Source organism: Phaseolus vulgaris, chromosome 2, assembly GCF_051622355.1.
Source record: "Phaseolus vulgaris cultivar YP4 chromosome 2, ASM5162235v1, whole genome shotgun sequence".
In the NCBI taxonomy this organism is placed as follows: domain Eukaryota; kingdom Viridiplantae; phylum Streptophyta; class Magnoliopsida; order Fabales; family Fabaceae; genus Phaseolus; species Phaseolus vulgaris.
Genome location: NC_143499.1, coordinates 5,742,501 through 5,765,000, shown reverse-complemented (window position 1 = coordinate 5,765,000; position 22,500 = coordinate 5,742,501).

Sequence of the window (22,500 nt, the reverse complement as noted above, 5' to 3'; positions counted from 1 at the left end):
TTTGGTAATGAAAAAGATAAGGAAGGAAAACACCTTGGATGTGAATGTATAAGACCCATGTCAACTTGGCCTTCTTTGTCTTTTTCATTTTTACTTGTGGTAGGTGGGTGAGTGAGGTCTTGTTTTACCTTGTTTATCTTTAAGATTTGCTTTTGTGGACAATGAAGAGCTATGTGCCTAAAACCTAAACATTTAAAACATTTTATATTTGATGTTTTGGTAGGTGACTTAGGAGTAGAAGGATTTGTAGTAGAAACTTTTTTTGGAAACATGGTTTGTTTGGAAAAATGGGAAGGAGAATTTTGAGTAGAAATTTGGTTGGCATCCTTCCTAGAAGAGTTGTAGAAATCATCATAATGAGTATTTTTGAAAGTTGTTTTCAAAAGATAGGATTCTACCTTGATGGCTTTGCGAAACACTTTCTTTAAAGAAGAGTACTCATTTAATTCTACAAATTCTCTAATATCTCTTCTCAAACCACGTACAAACCATTTTATCTTTGACTCTTCATTAGCATGCATAGTCATTTTAGTCAAAGTTGTTTCAAAATCTTTAAAGTATTCATCTACCATCCTATGTCCTTGAGGAAGACTTTGGAACTTCAACAAGTGTTCCTTCCTAGAAGGAGGAACAAACCTCGCGCGCATACACTCTTTCAAAGTATTCCAAGAAACCACGGGAGGTTTCTTACGATATATAATGTCCATTACAATTTTATGCCACCATTCTTTGGCATAATCACTAAACTCTAAGGTGGCTAGCTTATATTTGTGCTCATCTAGGATCTCATGGAGGTCAAAAATATGTTCACATTTAGCCTCCCAATCTAGATACACATTAGGATCACTATCCCCATTGAAACTAGGAATTTTGACCGAAGGGAGCTTGGCCTTTGCATCACGGTAGTAGCCATCTTCACGTTTATCTTCATGAGCATGAGGTGGTCTATATCCATGAAAGTTGGGTTGAGGCCTCCTTCTTCTATGTTCTTCTTCGCGGCCATGATCATTGGAAGAGCCTCTTGATGAAGGTCTATGATGATGATGCTCTCCATGAATAGAATGTGAGGACCTAGCTTGCTTCATTTCAAGATTGTGCAATCTTTCCTCCAACCGTCTAATAGCTTCATCTTTTTGTGCAAGGGCTCGCTTGGCCTCCTTTAATTCACCAAGGACAGAAGCTTTGCTAGGAGAATGCTGGTTGTAACACTCATCACTATAATATGAAGCCATTTGGAAAAGAAAACAGCAAACAACAAAACAGCAAACAAAGTTAAGAAAACAAAGTTAGCCAAAATAATTTGGAACCAAACTGCCGAAGTGAAGTGTCACTTAAATCAATCCAAAGAAAGAATACTCCCTTTACCAAGCTGATCTTGAGGCCTTGAGTAACCTCAAATGAAATATATCAAAGCAAGAGCACACAATCTTCAAAGCACTTCACCACAAAACCAATGAATAATGAAAGACAAGCAAGAAAAGGTATAAGCAATAAAAGGCTATAACAAAAGGAATACTAGATGCATGACAAACTCAAAGAGTAATGAATAAAATACAAGCAAGAAAATAAGGTACTCAATGAAAAAGAAGGCACACAAAAGATACCTAAAGAAAAGCACTAGATTAGATGAAGAAAACAAAAACAGAGCTACTGGAAAATATTTTTATGCAAACTGTGCTTGATGTTCACTGATTTAACTGGAACGATATAAAGGAACTGGATTATGAAATTTTAACCACAGAAAGTTCAAGATCTTAGCTCAACAATGGCACTGGAATTAGTCAAAAACATTAAGCCAATTAATTGAGATAAATTTTTCAAAATCACTGCCAGATTACTGTATTTTTTCGGTAGAATTGTACACTTTTTGTTTTTGATTTATCATTTTTTTTGTACTTTGAATTTTTGAGTACTTATTTTTTCTACTCTTTTATAACACTTTTAAGAACACAAATCCAAAATTTCAGAAATTTCCAGTGAGTAAATCAATTGCAATAAATCGAAACAGTAAGCACGTTTTTAGAAAAATAGAGGAATCCTAACAGAAATGAAAAACAAAATTAAGAACTAGCAAAGACATAATGGAAAATGATGTATAGGAACTTGTATAGGTCTAAATTACAAGTATGAACTCAATACTAAAATAGAAAATGCACAAAGGATCAAGAATTAAACTCAGAAACTGTATTACACCAAAGCAAGAAACAAAAAATTCAATAAAAGTACTACAAGAAGTGATGACAATCTTGGAAAAACATGACTATGACAAAACTTGTATGGATTCAAAAAGGAAAATACACAAACATATTGTTCCTGCCGGTTGACCTAGTGCAAGAGCGTTGCCTCGTCAAGATCTTCCTCACCAGCCTTCACGCCACGTGCCCTTCTCGTCCACACCACAAAAGCCTCTCTCAGAACCTGCAGAACACACGGTGGCTCCTCTACGGCCGGTGGCGCTCCGACGCTCAAGTCAGTGACACGAACACCCAAAACTCAGAGAAAAATATACTCTGTAGAACCGTACTAAAGTGCACACAACCCTAGCAATGAGTCGTAATGAAAAACGTACCTCTGCAAATTCTGTTAAGTTTACCTTTATAGCTAGGTTTTTTCTATCTCCAGGCCGTTATGCTTTTGGACGCGTGGCTCGCATCCAACCCTGCACGTGTCGCCATCTGGGCTGGGATAGCAGGTAGCATTCAGGCCTACACGTGTCATCATCTGAGCTAGGGTAATTCGAGCGCCATCTCCATACTGCATCCAACCCTACACGTGTCATCCTCTGGACTGGGATAGCAGGTAGCATCCTGCCCTACACGTGTCGTCATCTGGGTTGGGGTAACTTGAACATTATTTCTGCTAAGTCTCTTATTCAAGGAGTAATCTAGAACGTAATACGCTCTGGAACACCAACTGACAAGGCGAGTATCGGATGCAACAAAGTGCACCGTCTCTGTGACATCGCTTGTCGCTAGCGGCACCTTCCTCATTGCTACGCCAAGCATGTTCTAGCTGAGGGAACCTTGCCACCAGCAAATGTCCACTTTGGGAATCCTGTTGCTGATGGGCAAGTTGTCCCCTTTAACCCACATGACCTTCACGCCCTATGCTGGCGCAACAACCACCTTACCGAAACTATACGCTTGAACTTACTCTTCTGAGCCTCCAGCGGCTTCAACTAAGTTCACTGGGAGATCCGGCGATGTGCTCCTCGCGGCGACGTCAGACCACCTGATCACCCGTTATTTAACACGTCGATGACACACAAACCTGGCGACAACCGACTATGTTCACTATAGAACGCCGGTTCCATGAATCGGCGACCATGCCCACTCCTGGACCATTCGTCTCTCACTTCACGTGTTCTGCTGAGCACGCCCCACACGGTCACGTGCCAAACACGTCATCACCTCCGATGTCCTGGTCGGTACACATATGATAGGAAAAATTAAGAAAACAACAATAAAACTCAAAATAAGCCTAAAAACATAAATGTAAACAACAAGAATTATAGATCTCTTGAATTAAAAGTGCAACACAACTCAAAATTAAACTAGAACAAACCTAAACTCTAGATACCACATGATATGAATCCACTAGCAAAGAAGAGATGATTCTTTGACATTCTATGGAATCAACTTGAGTTGGAGATAGCTTAGGCACTTTTAGTAGAATTGGATCAATGTTCTATGTTTCAAGAAATCACCAAAACTTGCACCAAACACCAAACTCATATGGAAGATCCATCTTGATCTGGTCGATCATCGGTAGTCGGTGACGTCAGCAACAGATAGCCACGTGGACCGTTCCGAGTGGGACATGTGGGCCAGGGAAGCAGATGTGTCCTTGAGAAAGTCACCCAGGGAGTGATCGGTGGTCAGGGGGTGATCGGTGGTCATAGAGGATGCGCGATCAGCGCCTAGGTAAGCGCCATGATGCAGAAGGCGTGGCGCTATAATGCACCGATCGGTCGTCTGGGGTGAGCGATGGTCATCGGGTCTTCGTGTTACGCACAGTTAAGCTGGAGACGAAGGATGATTCCCAGCGAGAGCGTTGTATACGAGCCTTGTGTGGCAGAGTATCAGTGAAAGGAGAAGTTATGCGCTTTGCAGTGTCGTGCATGAGGGTGGTCTAAGAGAGCTAGTAGCCAGTCGGTGATTGGTGCTCTCCTAGCCCATGACGCGCATAGTGCAAAGTAAAGAGGATCGTTCACACAGTAGGTGATGCCTAGTACGTGCGCTTAGCCAAGCCACACTTGATACTCACGCTGAGGTTGCACGAGACACCTAGTGAAAGAAACGCGCTTAGTTACTTCATACACGAATAACTTAGGCGCGCAACAGAGTATATAAAGGCATTCCGCGCTCATGCAGAAGGAGGTAAGATTCATTCTTGCGAGTTACTAGTTTACACAGAGAGAGAGAGAATCACAGAGTGCACACGAGTCTCGTTGAGATTCTTAGTTCTTAGTTTTTTGGTGGTTTTGCAAGGCTGACTTGAGCGTCGGAGTGCAATCGGCCGCTAGAGGCGCCGTTTGTTGTGTTTCGCAGGTTTGCTTGGAGTTCTGTGGAGTGCTTGGAGTGTTCTTGCGAAAGGCAGAGTTTGACGTGGCGAATCCTTCGACGTTTGAATCACCTGCGAGATCATTTGGCGCCCACCGTGGGGCCCTTGTGAATTTGTGATCCCATCTACCCTTTGCTGTCAGTTTTCGTTTGTTCTTGAGATTATTTGCTGAGAAAATGAGGAAGACAAGGCAAACTTCACCCGCGCCATCAGCTGAAGAAGGAGTTGTGACAATGGCGCAAGTCCTGGAAATGATGCGAGTGCTACAAGATGATGTGGCAGCGTCAAGAATGGAACAAGAAAGGATGCAGGCGGACTTGGCTGCATCACAGGGCAGGAATGAGGAGTTGGACAGAGTAAATGAAGAGTTGCGCAAGGCGCTGCAAGCGCAAAAGGAACGCAACGGAGGAAAGGGTGGCACCGCCACCGTCTCCCCCCAGGACTTTTCCCATGCCTTTCTCATCTGAGATTATGAGTGCAGTGGTGCCACCAGGCTTGGTGGGGGTGAAAGCCTCGTTTACAGGGGTGGAGGATCCAGAGACGAATCTGACAGCGTTTCACACTCTGATGATGCTCTCTGGGTGCTCAGATGTAGTGTATTGCAAGCTATTCATGAGCACCCTGAGCGGGATTGCTTTGGAGTGGTTCGTGAGCCTACCAGATGGCCACATCACTTCGTTTCAGCAGTTTTCCAAGTTGTTCATGGAGCAGTATATCGTGAACAGGGCACCACCAATGGTGTCGTATGATTTGTTTGACGTGCGACAAAACCAACGTGAGTCCCTCAGGGATTACCTTAGTCATTTTGGAGCTCAGGTAGTGAGGCTGCCCAGCAAGGATGAAGATATGCTGGTGCATGCGTTCAAGAAAGGGGTTCTGCCGGGCCCTTTCAGCGAATCTTTGATCAGAAATCACCCCAGCACCTTCGCAGAGATTAGGCGTCGTGCTGTGGCGACATTGATGGAAACCGTCCAGCCTCAAAACTTTTGGCCAAGAAGATAGACGAAGATCGAGTTTTAATGAAGAGTTTGTAAAGTCTTTTTCTTCTTCTTAGCCTTGTAAAAATTGTATAGAGTAGTTAGGAAGTTTTGGGCCTTGTATTTTGGGTCAAAGTAGAGAAAGATGTAAATAGAAAACAAAGTAATGTGTAAAATAGTAAAAGAGGGGTGCAAATAGAAATGTAGGCAAGGAAGACATGAGTCTCCACATGTCTTCTCCTTAATGGAGAGGATTTGCACCAATAAGGTGGTGACACTTGTCACACTCTCATTTGAGAGTTTTTGAGAGACTTTATCCTATAAATAGGAGTCTCTTATACATGTATTTCTTTAACTTTGAATTAGTAATGAAATGCTGCCTAATTTTGGCCATTCTACTTATTCTTAAGTTCTCCCTAGGTTAGTCTCCTTCAAGACTTAGCCTAGACTCTTTCCTAGTGAGTTGGCCTCACCTTTCACTCTCACAAATTCCTACTCCACTTCAATCCATGGAAACTCCTCTTGAGTTTTTTTAATGCTTCCGCTCATCATATCTCCTTCATCATTCATCCAAAGAAGAAATTACAAAGATCATTACTAGAAGAAGATCGTTTTTCCATCATTTGGTATTCAGAGCTATGGTTGTAAGATCTTCTTCTATTTTTTTCTAAATTCCGTGTTGTTCATAATGTTCTTGATTGTCTTGAATGTTTACCGATTGATTTTGTGTTTTTTGTCTTTTTGTTCGGTTGAAATTAATTGTTCTTACTTGAACCTTCATATATGTGCTTTTAGGTGTTCTTGTGTTCATGTTCATGTGTGCTTTTGAATATTTTGAGTTTTCTTCAAATTTGTTCGGTGAAATTTTCATATAATTGAGTCATTTTGATTTTTAATCATATATGTTTTGTCTAGAGTCATGTTTAGTCAAAATTTGTCATAAACTCCATTAGTTGAACTTTTTGAAGTTTTTTTTCAAATATCTTCATAGATTAGAGCTCTTGAGTGCTTTTGATTTTCATTTTTGAGTTCATAAATTGCTACTAGATCATTAGCAATTTTCTTTAAAGTTAGATTTCCATTATCATCTTCTCCAAAATTCATTTTCGAAAATTCTTGAAAATTTTCCGAAAGTTTTTCGTGGTTCAAAAAGCGATTCCAGTGCTGTGCATGTTAATCTGAACCTGTTTGAGATCTCATTGGATATTTGGTGCGGACAGTGAATCCAGAGGTACGAATAGCATATCTGGTGCGATTTGTGTTGATTGTTCTTCATCTTCTGCTTCATTTTTCTTCTTCGGCTTCATTTTGAATCGGTGTGCGAAGATTGATCGAAGAATAGTAACGGTGCCAATCGGAGGTTAGTGATTTCCGATGACCTAAATCAGAATCGCGCGTGGAGGTATTGGAAACGAAAGAATAGCAAACGGCAGTGGCGTTTTCCAGAGAAACCGGTGAACGGAGAAGACGATTGGAGAAATCTGTTTGAATCACGATCGAGTTGGTTTGGTGAATCGAAAATCGAAGAATTAAAACAGTGAAGAATGAATTTATTCATGTAAGTTCTTCTTCCGCTTCACTTCCGATTCCGAAGATTTGTGATCCTGCCTGTTGACCAAAACGTTGGAACTTGCCTCGTCAAACTTGGATCGACGTGCGCACCGCTTCAACCTCCGTCCTTCGTCACGATCCACCTCAAGAACCTGCAAAAGAACAGAGCGGCACCGCTGCGGCCGATCGCACTCCAACGCCCAAGTCAGTGACTGAACCACCAAATACTTCAAGAGCAAACACTCAAGAACTCTCAAGGAACCGTGCAATGTTCTCTCTCACAGTATGCTCAAGAACTCGCAAGCGTAAAGAATACAATCTGAACGTGTGTACCTCGAAAGTTCGTTGGGAAACCCTTTTATACCTGGTCACTTTCTCTCTCCTGGCAGTTACGCAGCTGGACACGTGGCTCGCATCCAGTCGTACACGTGTCATCATATGGAGCCTCCTTGACTTGGGCGCTGCTTCTGACTCTCTTCTGGCTAAGTTACTTATGCATGGTACTGCCCAGTGCATAGCTAACTTGGGAGCGCGATCCCTACTAGAATTGGCGAGTTAGGGTGCCTTCGTACACCTTCCCTGTGGTCTCGCCGGCCGCCTTCATGATCTGCACCACCTTCATCTTCGGCGATGTGCTTGCTCTGGCGATCTCCAATCCCTTGGTCGCCTGAGTTTACATCTGGCGACTTCATCTTTAACCCGGTGATCGCCGGTTCTAGTATGCTGGAGATCGGAGCACGCCAACTACATAACTGGCGACTACACAAGCCCCCCGACTTCCTTTCCTTCTGCCAATCTGGCGTCTTGTCAACACGCCTATACTGTAGCTTGATGCCACGTCATCACTTCCGACTACCAGGGCGGTACAATTTGTGATTCTGCTTTTGCGGTCATCTGGTTCTTCATTTCTTTTTGGAGCGATTTTGGAAATCTACGATTGGAATCGGTTTCTGTACTGGATTGTTAAAGCATTGAAGCAATTTGTTTTATTCGTCGTTTTGTCCTGAGCAATTTGAACACTATTAAGTTCTTTTCGGTACAAATCGAGAATCGTGATTGAGACGTTGAACGAACGGATTTGTGTTGGATTAATCAAAGAACTGGTGCGGCGTTCTCTAGTGACTAGAGTAGAGGAACGAAGAAACTGCATTATATGATTGTGCACACAGCTTCGTCTTCTCAAACGCGGAAGTGAAATTGAAGTGATTTTGAGAAGGTTAGTCATTCAATTGATTAAGGTGAAGCAATTTCTAGAGAGTTATTCCAATTCATAATTTAGCGTTTCTGGAAAATACTTTGTAATTGTTGAGTCAGTTTGATACATTAAAGTGTGCGCGCCAACTGTTTGTTTAAAATATAAAACACTGAAATTGGCATTGGAGTGTGATTGAATTGCAAGAACTGTATTGGTAAATACTTGTTATTGATTTGTGCTAACTGGAATTGAATTCGCAACTTCCGTATTTGATTCAGAGGTGATTTTTGTGATTAAGTTGCAATTCAAACAAAACAGTTCAGTTCTTTATTGTTGGTGCAATTTTGCCTACTTCAGTGCAGAATTTATGCATAAGATTGGTTGCATTCACTGGTTAATTGGAAATTGAATTCCTCGTGGTTAGTAGAAATTATAGTTTCTGACTTTGGTGCCATGTAGTTGCTGTCTTGGTGCTGAATTTTCTGGTTTAGCTTGTGAAATTGGAAAAGTGAAGCTGTTGGTGAATTTTGAAATTGTAATTGACAAGCGTAGGTCCTTCATACTAGCTGTTCTGATTCAGATTTGATTGCTTGAAATTGTTGATCATTTTGGTGCAGATTTTAATTAAATAAAAAAAAGTATGTCTACATTTGAATTCAATTTGTGAATTACAAATTGATTGAAGCTAATGCAGTGAATTGTGGGGTCCGTAAATTTGAAGAATTTGATGAGAAATGGTGTGCCGAAGGTGCAGGTGAATCATGTACTAGCAAGGTGTGCAATTAATTGAAGAAATTAAAGTAGAATCAGTGAAAGCAAATTGGAAATTGTTGAATTGGTGAAAGCGTGATTGTGGGTGCTTTTAACTAACAAAAATTAGTTATGTGTTGAGTAATTAGAAGTGTGTATTGGCAGCTACTGGAATTTGCAATCACACGGTGGGACCCATTCTTTAAAGTTAAATGCAATTTGTTGAATAATGAGGGAGCGTAAATTTTGGTGAGAAATTTGGCAACTAGAGTTCCTTAGTGCGGGACTCGCTAGAATTGAGTTCTTTGGACCAAGCTACATTGGGCAACAACATTTTGGATTTCATGGTCTACTCAGAATTTTCATCATTCTTTGTTTTTCTTTTTGTAATCCAATTCTAGTGCCAATCTTTAGGTGCTTCTTTTGAGTGCCTATTTTCTTGAAAACCTTTAATTTTTTGCTTGTCTTGATTTTATGGATAATCTTTGTGTTTGTCATCTCTAATCTCTTTTGAGTTTCACTCTTCAAATTGAGCTTTTATTGCTTTTATTATTGACCTCTTGAAGTGGAATATACCTTGAATTTGTTCCTTGTGAGAATTGAGCTAACTTCTAGGTAGCATCCTAAGAGAAGGCAAATGACTTTGCAAGGGGTACTCACCTTTGGAGGACAAACAAGTAAAGGCTTGGAGAGAAACACTTGTGAGATAAGAGAAGAAAACTTTGAAGATTATTTTTTTTTTTTAAATTTTGTGTGATTTCAATTGTTTTGTAATTTGGCCATTATCTTTACTTTAGGTGTCTTGGAAGAGCCTTTGGTGTTCTTCCATCTCCTACAAGTTTTCTTTAATTTTCTTATTAGATACACGCTTTAGACGGTGAGTGTGTCTTGAAGGTTCACAAGTGCCAACAAGCCTCACCATTAGGAGTCGTCTAGTTTAAATTTTTGCAATTTAAATTCTTAGTTTTTAAAAAAAACTTTCTTTTAGTTTCTTTCTTTAGAAAACTCTTTGTTTGTGTTGAAGAAGTTTTCATTGGAAGGAGATTTGTGAAGTGCATTGGGATAAGTTCTGGCTAGGAAGGACTTGGTACTTAAGAGTGTCCATTGTGACCCACCTCTCTTTCTTGGGAATTTACCTTGTGTGCTAAACTCACTTTCCTTCTTGTGAAAAATCTTTTAAATACAAAGCTTAATATGTCTATGTATACTTATCATCATAGTAGAAGAAAGATTTATAACCCTAAAAAAAAGAAGGGATGTGTTTTAAGCCTGGAAGTTTATATTATTCTACCGAGCCTGAAATATACATTCCTTACTTTGATGGAAATAAAAATGTTGAAGCATGTTTAGAATGGGAAACGAAAGTTGATCAAATCTTTGAAAAACATCAATTGGATGAATTTAGCAGATTTTCCATGGCTACCCTAAGTTTTCAAGAATATGCTAGGTCTTGGTGGACAAAAAGGGAAACTGATGTTATAAATGGCAGAAAATCAAAAGTACTTAATTGGGATGAATTGAAGATGTGTATGAGAAGAAAGTTTGTTCCACCTTCATATGTGAAAAAGAAAAAGCTTAGAGAAGAAATGAAAGAGCTTGTAGAAAAAGGAAGAAATTTTATATACAGAGAAAAAGAGTATGCTAGAAGAGAAAAAGAGTTTAGAGAAAAATTCCAAGCTCTTGTGAGAAAGAAAGAAGTGAAGGAGAAAAGGGAAAGAGTGGAGAAAGAAAGGAAAAATAGAGAAGAGAAAGAAAAGAGAGAAAAAGTGATGATAGAAAAGGAAAATACAAAAAACTCTTTTTCTCGAGTTGAATCAGATATCGATAACATTTTATCTTCTCTAGAAAACCCTTGTGAGGATGTGCTTGAAGAAAAATCTATGTTTGGAGCTGAACCAAATATAGATATAAATATTTCCTCCACAGAAAATACAGAAGAATGTTTGATTGAAAAGGAAGAAGAAGAGGAAACCCACAAAGAAGAAGAGTCTTTTATGACACCCCCTGAAAGCATGGTTGAGAAAGAATCCTTAAATGGGGATTGCAATACTTTGAACTCTTCTTTTCAATTATATAATGCTCATTCTTCTTCACAAAAATATCAAAAACAACACTTTGTGATGTTGTTGCCTAGCTTGGGCAATAAACAACACAAAGTAAACAAAAATATTTTTGAAATGAGCCTTATGTTTTTCTTTAAAAAGAATTTTAAAGAAGAGGGGACTTATTTTTGTTTAGTTTTCTTTTCTTTTAATTTTCTTTTAAAAAGGAAATTTATCTCATGTTTGTTTGATGTTTATTGCACATTGACATTTGACCCAGGAGGAAAACATCAAATAAACAGAGGTTGCTGTCATTGAGCATTATTCAGATCTGAGGACAGATCCTTTTCAAGAGGGAGGGGATGATGGAAACCGTCCAGCCTCAAAACTTTTGGCCAAGATGATAGATGAAGATCGAGTTTTAATGAAGAGTTTGTAAAGTCTTTTTCTTCTTCTTAGCCTTGTAAAAATTGTATAGAGTAGTTAGGAAGTTTTGGGCCTTGTATTTTGGATCAAAGTAGAGAAAGATGTAAATAGAAAACAAAGTAATGTGTAAAATAGTAAAAGAGGGGTGCAAATAAAAATGTAGGCAAGGAAGACATGAGTCTCCACATGTCTTCTTCTCCTTAATGGAGAGAATTTGCACCAATAAGGTGGTGACACTTGTCACACTCTCATTTGAGAGTTTTTGAGAGACTTTATCCTATAAATAGGAGTTTCTTATACATGTATTTCTTTAACTTTGAATTAGTAATGAAATACTGCCTAATTTTGGCCATTCTACTTGTTCTTAAGTTCTCCCTAGGTTAGTCTCCTTCAAGACTTAGCCTAGACTCTTTTGTAGTGAGTTGGCCTCACCTCTCACTCTCACAAATTCCTACTCCACTTCAATCCATGGATACTCCTCTTGAGTTTCTTTAATGCTTCCGCTCATCATATCTCCTTCATCATTCATCCAAAGAAGAAATTACAAAGATCATTACTAGAAGAAGATCGTTTTTCCATTAGACATCGTGGCAGAAACAGAGGTTTCTGAGAAGAGGGGAAGCGCGCCCCCGACCAAGTCGCACGGAGGACCGAGCAGGTCTCAGCAGCCGATGAGGGTGCATGAGGCCAAAGAAGGAAAGAAGGATCAGGGGAAGCCTCGCCCTTACGAGCCTATGAAGGACCAGGGCAGGGGGCGCTTGGGGGAGAGCAACGCGCCCCCTAGGTTTGACTTTGTGGTGGAATTGGCGGAGCTGATCGCCATTCAAGCCATAGCGGCAAGGTTACGAGCACCAGAGAAGACTGACAAGGTGCTCGGAAGGAAGAAGAATGTGTGGTGTGAGTTTCACCAGGCTTATGTGATGGAGGAGGGCCCAAGCTCACCACACGATGAAAGCCAAGCCTCCAAGACTAGACGGTCTAGCCTATAATGAGGAGCGTCTAGACTCAAAAAGGAGCGTCTAGCCCATGAAGAGGAGCGTCTAGGCCATGATGAGGAGCGGCTACATAAGGAGCGTCTAGGCCATGATGAGGATTCCTTCTAGACCGTCTAGCTTCACATACACATGGGTAAAAGGTACGGTTTTGGGAAGAGAAGACCTTTGTAATTGTTACATAAAGGCCCATTAGGGGTGCTTAGTAATTAGAGTAGTGTAGAAAGCATATTTGTGTGAACATTCTAGAAAGACCATGGAGGGGGGGGTGAGCATAAAAACTAGACACACCCCTCCCCATGTGCTCATTTGTGCACCCATGTGCCATGTGCACCCATGTGCTTCACATTTACATTTCATTTGGCTAGCATTAGGGTTGCATTATGGTCCTCCTTAGCCTATAAAAGGAGGAGCCTACACCTTGTATTTTCAAGTTTAATTGAGTAAGGTTATGCTGCCAATTTTGTGCACAAGCTTTACTTCTCCTAGAAATCTAGGCTCTAAACTTCAATCCTTTCACCTTTTTCCCTTGAGCTGGCCGAACCACTCAAACACCATACTCATCATGCACCTACAAGGCCAACACAACTCTTAGGAGGGTTTTGATCATCTCACCCATTGCTTCCGCACCTTATTTTCTACTTTGATTCAAGAAGAACACATGAAAATGCCATCATTTGGTATCATGAGCTTTTGGTTCTTCAAGATGAGTGGCTTGGTCTTTTAAATTTTCAGTTCTTCTTTATTTCATATTGTCATTTAAATTCCATACTTGTCTTGCTGTTTTTTACTTTTTAAATTGTTCTTGGTGTGCTTATGGAAGATCCAACCAAAGCACAATTGTTCAATTGATCTTGAACAAATTCTGTGCAGCTTGTGATAGGATTCCTTACACCATTGAGTGGCTGTTTTTCTTTTAGGAATTTGAGTCCTTATTGCTTTCTTAATTTTGCTTCATTTTATGCTTTGAGTCTTTATTTTCTGAATCTATAAATGTTGTGTCAAGTCATGTGAATCCATATTTGTCAACAATTCTTAGTAGTCCTATTATTGGCTTGATTGTTTCTTGCTTTTGGGTCTCTTTAAATTGTTTGAATCTGTTGTTCTTTGATCCTATGGTGCCTTTTTATTTTTAGTTTGAGTTCATAATTGTGTCTTAGTTCTTACACAATTTCCGTTCTTACAATTCCATTGTGTTAAATTTTGGTTATCTTGCTGTTTTTTCCAGTTTTCCAGGATTCCCCTGTTTACACCTTCTCTGTTTTGGCTGTTTTAACCCAGAAAAATATTTCCACCCATAGGAAAATTCTGATTTTCTGGAAAATGCAAGTTTAAAGTGTTATAGAAAAGACAAAAAAAGAATGAGGTCAAAAGAAGCAACAGAAAAAAAATGATAAATCTTACAAAATCAGAGTGCAAATCTTGAGCGCTCCAGCTGGCCTAACCGAACACCAATTTTGCAAAATTTATTAAAAAAAGATGGTGCATCCGTTTTGAGTGAATCCAAAGCCAGATTTTAGATAAGATCCTGAATATCTTGCATAAAAAATTTCAGAGCCAAATTCCAAAAATACAGATCAGCATAAATCGGGGAACAAACACGTTTTCTGGCCCACAACATTTTCCAGTGGTGCTGTTTTTTTATTTGGTCATCTAATCTAGTGCTTTTCTTTAGGAATTCTTTTTGTGTGCCAACTTTTATTGAGTACCTTTAATTGTTTGCTTTAATTTCTTGACTCTCTTTCTAGTTGTCACAATCTAAATCCTTTTGGTGGTACTGTTTTATTCAATTAAATTTGTTTCTTGCTTTTGTTCTTTGACCTCTAATTTGGGTGCTGGAATTTAATTCTTCTTTGGTGCTTATGTGAATGGGAACTTGATTTGGTTAAGGTTTAGCCCTTTGCTAGGTGCTGGAAATTGGAGGATTAAAGGCCATCATTCTAAGGAGAAGACAAGGTCAAAGCCGAAACAAACATTCTTGAAATAAACACTACAAACACTTGGAAGATCAACAATCAAAGACAACAAGGGAGTGCACTAATCAAAAGAGGATCAACAAAGGGAGTTCTCTTATTTCCTTTGCAACTTGGTTTATTGTTAATTAACTTGTTAATTACGTTTTAGACGGTGAGTGTGTCTTCAAGGGCTCAAAGTGTCCAAGAAGCCTCACCTAGGGCCGAATAGTATAGCATTCTTGTTTAGTAATTGTTACTTGTTTGTAATTGTTTTTCTATTGCTTTAGTAGTGACGTTTGCATGGTTAGTTTTGATTAAATTTGAACCGTCTAGCTTTGTTGATTAGTTAGCATGCATTGTTTTCTTGCATTAAAATCTGATTTCTCAACTTAATTGTGTTTCAAGTGGTTTACTAAGAGAAAGCTTTGTGTGAAGACATTGAGGGATAGTTTTTGGCTAAGGCAAAGGCTTGGTATTTAAGTAGTCCACTGTGACTCACCTCCCTTACCTGGAAGACTACCTTCTTTGACTTCCCTAAATTTTTCTTAAGGTAAAATACTTCTACACACAAAGCTTTAGTCATGTCTTCTCACTCCTCTAAATCTCTTAAAAGTGAGGTGAAATCCTTGAAATCTCTTTTGAAAAAACTTACTAAGGATATTCAATCAATTTCATCTAAACAATTGGAGAATGAGATCAAAACTAATGAATTGACTAAAGCAAAGAATGAGAAGTCTCAATTTTCAAAAAAATTACATTCTCATGCATCTAGCTCTAAACATCATGATTATCTTGGGGAAGAAAGTCTTAGGAAAAATGAATATCATCAACAATTCCCTAGGAGAGCTAGGAAAGAGAGACAAGAAAACCTAACCAAGCATATCTCTCACACTCAAGCTAGAGAAATTCCATGTTTAGAATACCTTGGCAATGATCAATTAGCATCTCAATGTTTCAATGAAAGATCTATGATCTTAAGGGACAAAGATGAGAATAGTAGCCAAGAAAAAGAAGCTAGTGAGAGTGAAGAAAATGTAAAAATAGAAAAGCAAGAGAAAACCCTTGGGAAACAAAAGGCGTGGGAGAAGAGTGTTCCTTCCCACAAGGTCATTCAACAAGAAGGAAAAGTTGAAAATACATTTGAAAATATACCTCTTGTTGAACAACCTAGCCTTACCTTTTGTAAAGGAACACTTGCAAGTCTAGAAAAAAAAGAAGAATCCTTAAAAAAGGGTTGCATAGATAAAAATATAGTAGATTATTTTACATACATGCCAAGATATCACCAAGTGAAGGTCAAGTCATCTATAGGCATCTACAAAGACAATTTTTTATGTGAAGTAGTGCCTAAAGAAACTTGTCATGTCTTATGGAGACAACCTTTGCAACGAATTGAAATTTCCATGAACAAAGGTTGTATCAACGAGACTACCTTCACACATAAAAGAGAAATTCTTCATGAAGGAGAACTCATGGGTCAAATTAGAGTTGATAAAACTCTAGAGCTTTTAAAAGGAAAATTATTGTCACCCATGAGAAAAGATGTTCAAAGACATTACCCTAGATACATTCCGTGTTTTAAAAATACATCTAAGGCGATGTCTCATGAACTCTATACTCCTTCACCTTTTGCAAATGATCCTTGGGAAGACATAAACCTAAATTTCATATTAGAGCTTCCTAGGACAACAAAAGGTCTTGATTCTTTCTTCATGGAAGTGGATAAACTCTTCTTAAGAAAAGTGACAAGCCTCCATGATTTATTTTCAAAAATAAGGGATAGAGCTCCAAAATTTGAAAACATAGCTCTCCCTTCTATGCTTCACGAAATCATGAAGGACACCCACAATTCTTGGGATAAGAATCCTTTTCCTTTTATGCATGCATACAATGGAGTAGTCCACAAGATTACTCATATCTCTCCATTTGAAGTTGTATGTGAACATAGTCCTCTTGTCTTTTTAAAGTTGTCACCATTTCCTAAAGGGATTATGCCTAAGGAAAAAGTAACTACTTTTGGAAATTTTAGAAAACATAAGAGGATTAGAAGGCACCTACAGCCATCAAAAGGGAAGCATTGTAAGAAGTTGACCAAAACAAGAGAAAAACAAAGATGGCAACTTCACACAATTAATTGTTCTCCAAATACTCACTCTAACTCCTTTGCTTTGTTTCAAGATTCTCATAGGTTGATATTTGATCCAGGAGGACACACCTTGACGAAGCAAGAGGCTGCTATCCAAGATCAAGTTAGCAAATCTGAGGATAGATCTTTTCCCGAAGGAGGAGATGATGGACACCATCCAGCCACAACAAGCCCCCTCAAAAGCAAAAGCTTTGGATTTGAGGACAAATCCTTTTCAAGAGGGAGGGGATGATGGAGGAGGGCCCAAGCTCACCACACGATGAAAGCCAAGCCTCCAAGACTAGACGGTCTAGCCTATAATGAGGAGCGTCTAGACTCAAAAAGGAGCGTCTAGCCCATGAAGAGGAGCGTCTAGGCCATGATGAGGAGCGGCTACATAAGGAGCGTCTAGGCCATGATGAGGATTCCTTCTAGACCGTCTAGCTTCACATACACATGGGTAAAAGCTACGGTTTTGGGAAGAGAAGACCTTTGTAATTGTTACATAAAGGCCCATTAGGGGTGCTTAGTAATTAGAGTAGTGTAGAAAGCATATTTGTGTGAACATTCTAGAAAGACCATGGAGGGGGGGTGAGCATAAAAACTAGACACACCCCTCCCCATGTGCTCATTTGTGCACCCATGTGCCATGTGCACCCATGTGCTTCACATTTACATTTCATTTGGCTAGCATTAGGGTTGCATTATGGTCCTCCTTAGCCTATAAAAGGAGGAGCCTACACCTTGTATTTTCAAGTTTAATTGAGTAAGGTTATGCTGCCAATTTTGTGCACAAGCTTTACTTCTCCTAGAAATCTAGGCTCTAAACTTCAATCCTTTCACCTTTTTCCCTTGAGCTGGCCAAACCACTCAAACACCATACTCATCATGCACCTACAAGGCCAACACAACTCTTAGGAGGGTCTTGATCATCTCACCCATTGCTTCCGCACCTTATTTTCTACTTTGATTCAAGAAGAACACATGAAAATGCCATCATTATGGCCACTCACTCCACACCTGTTTGGCGTTGGGACACCAACTCGCGGAGTTGGTAAAAAGTGGCTTTCTGAGCGATTACTTGCGAGAGACGCAAGGTGATCACTTTCTAGAAGGATTCTCCACATGGTCATGTGCTCCATGTGATGTAAATTTGCATTTCATTTTGATTAGCATTAGGGTTGCATTATGGTCCTCCTTAGCCTATAAAAGGAGGAGCCTACACCTTGTATTTTCAAGATTGAATAGAGTATTGTTATGCTGCCAATTTAGTGCCATACATTACTCCTTGCCTAGCTTCTAGGTTTTAATCTTCATTTCACCACCTTCAAAGGGGTTGGCCGAACCTCCCCATTTCCACACTCTTCATGCACCTGCAAGGTCACCACACCTCTTAGGACGACCTTGTTCACCTCCTCGATTAAGCTTCTGCACCATCTTCCACAAACATCCAAGAAGAGCTCATAGGAAATCCATCACAAAATCAAGCCAAAACACCAAAATCATAGAACTTGGCTTTGCACCAACCATGCCAAGATCAATTCCTTTTGCTCCCAAACTTCTCCCACATCACTTTGGAGGCATTTGTAAGGATTGAGTCCAACCAGTTTTCCAAAACCATGATTTTCGTTTTTCACCCACCACACTACCAAGTCACAAAATCAAGCCCAAACAACAAAATCATGGAACTTGGCTTTGCACCAACCATGCCAAGATCAATTCCTTTTGCTCCCCAAATTCTCCCACATCACTTTGGAGGCATTTTTGAGGATTGAGTCCAGCCTGTTTTGCAAAACCATGATTTTTATTTTTCACCCAACACAACACCAAGTCACAAAATCAAGCCAAAACACCAAAATCATGGAACTTGGCTTTACACAAACCATGCCTAGATCGATTACTTTTGCTCCCACACATCACCTTGGAGGCATTTGTAAGGATTGAGTCCAAACAGTTTTCCAAAACCATGATTTTCGTTTTTCACCCAACATACCACCAAGTCACAAAATCAAGCCAAAACACCAAAATCATTGAACTTGGCTATGCACCAACCATGCCAAGATCAATTCCTTTTGCTCTCAAACTTTTCCCACATAACTTTGGAGGAATTTGTGAGGATTGAGTACAGCCAGTTTTCCAAAACCATGATTTTCGTTTTTCACCCCACACACCACCAAGTGACAAAATCAAGCCAAAACACCAAAATATAACTTGGTTATGCACCAACCATGCAAATATCAATTCCTTTTGCTCCTAAACTTCTCCCACATCACTTTTGGAGGCATTTGTGAGGATTGAGTCCAGCCAGTTTTGCAAAACCATGATTTTCGTTTTCACCCAACACACCACCAAGTTACAAAATCAAGCCAAAACACCAAAATCATGGAACTTGTCTTTCCACCAACCTTGCCAAGATCAATTCCTTTTGCTCCCAAACTTCTCCCACGTCACTTTAGAGGCATTTGTGAGGATTGAGTCCATCCAGTTTTCCAAAACCATGATTTTCGTTTTTTACCCACCACACCACCAAGTCACAAAATCAAGCCAAAACACCAAAATCATTGAACTTGGCTATGCACCAACCAAGCCAAGATCAATCCCTTTTGCTCCCAAACTTCTCCCAACTCACTTTGGAGGCATTTGTGAGGATTGAGCCCAACCAGTTTTGCAAAACCATGATTTTCGTTTCACCCAACACACCACCAAATTACAAAATCAAGCCAAAACACCAAAATCATGGAACTTGTCTTTCCACCAACCTTGCCAAGATCAATTCCTTTTGGTCCCAAACTTCTCCCACATCACTTTGGAGGCATTTGTGAGGATTGAGTCCAACCAGTTTTGCAAAACCATGATTTTCGTTTTTCACCCAACACACCACCAAGTTACAAAATCAAGCCAAAACACCAAAATCATGGAACTTGTCTTTGCACCGAACATCACAAGATCAAGTCACTTTGGAGGCATTTGTGAGGATTGAGTCCAGCCAGTTTTGCAAAACCACGGTTTTCGTTTTTCACCCCACACACCACCAAGTCACAAAATCAAGCCAAAACGCAAAAAATCAAGGAACTTGGCTATGCACCAACCATGCCAAGATCAATTCCTTTTGCTCCCAAACATCTCCCACATCACTTTGGAGGCATTTGTGAGGATTGAGTCCAGCCAGTTTTCGAAAACAATGATTTTCGTTTTTCACCCAACATACCTCCAAGTCACAAAATCAAGCCAAAACTCCAAAATCATGGAACTTGGCTATGCACCAAACATGCCAAGATCAATTCCTTTTGCTCCCAAACTTCTCCCACATCACTATGGAGGTATTTGTGAGGATTGAGTCCAGCCAATTTTTCAAAACCATGATTTTCGTTTTTCACCCAACACACCACCAAGTTACAAAATCAAGCCAAAACACCAAAATCATGGAAGTTGTCATTGCACCAAACATGACAAGATCAATTCCTTTTGCTCCCAAACTTCTCCCACATCACTTTGGAGGCATTTGTGAGGATTGAGTCCAGCCAGTTTTGCAAAGCCATGGTTTTCGTTTTTCACCCCACACACCACCAAGTCACAAAATCAAGCCAAAACGCAAAAGTCAAGGAACTTGGCTATGCACCAACCATGTCAAGATCAATTCCTTTTGCTCCAAAACATCTCCCACATCACTTTGGAGCCATTTGTGAGGATTGAGGCCAGCCAGTTTTCCAAAACCATGATTTTCGTTTTTCACCCAACACACCACCAAGTTACAAAATCAAGCCAAAACACCAAAATCATGGAAGTTGTCATTGCACCAAACATGACAAGATCAATTCCTTTTTCTCCCAATCTTCTCCCACATCACTTTGGAGGCATTTGTGAGGATTGAGTCCAGCCAGTTTTGCAAAACCACGGTTTTCGTTTTTCACCCCACACACCACCAAGTCACAAAATCAAGCCAAAACGCAAAAAATCAAGGAACTTGGCTATGCACCAACCATGCCAAGATCAATTCCTTTTGCTCCCAAACATCTCCCACATCACTTTGGAGGCATTTGTGAGGATTGAGTCCAGCCAGTTTTCGAAAACAATGATTTTCGTTTTTCACCCAACATACCTCCAAGTCACAAAATCAAGCCAAAACTCCAAAATCATGGAACTTGGCTATGCACCAAACATGCCAAGATCAATTCCTTTTGCTCCCAAACTTCTCCCACATCACTATGGAGGTATTTGTGAGGATTGAGTCCAGCCAATTTTTCAAAACCATGATTTTCGTTTTTCACCCAACACACCACCAAGTTACAAAATCAAGCCAAAACACCAAAATCATGGAAGTTGTCATTGCACCAAACATGACAAGATCAATTCCTTTTGCTCCCAAACTTCTCCCACATCACTTTGGAGGCATTTGTGAGGATTGAGTCCAGCCAGTTTTGCAAAGCCATGGTTTTCGTTTTTCACCCCACACACCACCAAGTCACAAAATCAAGCCAAAACGCAAAAGTCAAGGAACTTGGCTATGCACCAACCATGTCAAGATCAATTCCTTTTGCTCCAAAACATCTCCCACATCACTTTGGAGCCATTTGTGAGGATTGAGGCCAGCCAGTTTTCCAAAACCATGATTTTCTTTTTTCACCCAACACAACAGCAAGCCACAAAATCAAGCCAAAATCATGGAACTTGGCTTTGCACCAACCACGACAAGATCAATTCCTTTTTCTCCCAATCTTCTCCCACATCACTTTGGAGGCATTTGTGAGGAATGAGTCAAGCCAGTTTTCCAAAACCATGATTTTCGTTTTTCACCCAACACACCACTAAGTCATAAAATCAAGCCAAAACACCAAAACCATGGAACTTGGCTATGCACAAACCATGCCAAGATCAATTCGTTTTGCTCTCAAACTTTTCCCACATCACTTTGGAGGCATTTGTGAGGATTGAGTTATCCAGTTTTGCAAAAGCATGATTTTCGTGTTTCACCCAACACAACACCAAGTTTTAAAATCAAGCCAAAACACCAAAATCATGGAACTTGACTTTGCATCAACCATGCCAAGATCAATTCCTTTTGCTCCCAAACTTCGCCCACATCACTTTGGAGGCATTTGTGAGAATTGAGTTCAGCCAGTTTTGCAAAACCATGATTTTCGTTTTTCACCCCACACACCACCAAGTCAGAAAATCAAGCCTAAACACCAAAATCATGGAACTTGGCTATGCACCCACCATGCCAAGATCAAATCCTTTTGCTCCCAAAGTTCTCCCACATCACTTTAGAGGCATTTGTGAGGATTGAGTTATCCAGTTTTGCAAAAGCATGATTTTCGTTTTTCACCCAACACAACACCAAGTTTCAAAATCAAGCCAAAACACCAAAATCATGGAACTTGGCTTTACACCAACCATGCCTAGATCAATTCCTTTTGCTCCCAAACATCTCGCACATCACTTTGGAGGTATTTGTGAGGATTGAGTCCAGACAGTTTTCCAAAACCATATTTTTCATTTTTCACCCAACACACCACCAAGTCACCAAATCAACCCAAAACACCAAAATCATGGAACTTGGCTATGCACCAACCATGCCAAGATCAATTCCTTTTGCTCTCAAACTTTTCCCACATGACTTTGGAGGCATTTGTGAGGATTTAGTCAGCCAATTTTCCAAAACCATGATTTTCGTTTTTCACCCAACACACCACCAAGTCACAAAATCAAACCAAAACACCAAAATCATGAAACTTGGCTTTGCACCAACCATGCCAAGATTAATTCTTTTTGCTCCCAAACTTCTCCCACATCAGTTTGGAGGCATTTGTGAGGATTGAGTCCAGCCAATTTTTCAAAACCATGATTTTCGTTTTTCACCCAACACACCACCAAGTCACAAAATCAAGCCAACACACCACCAAGTCACAAAATCAAGCCAACAC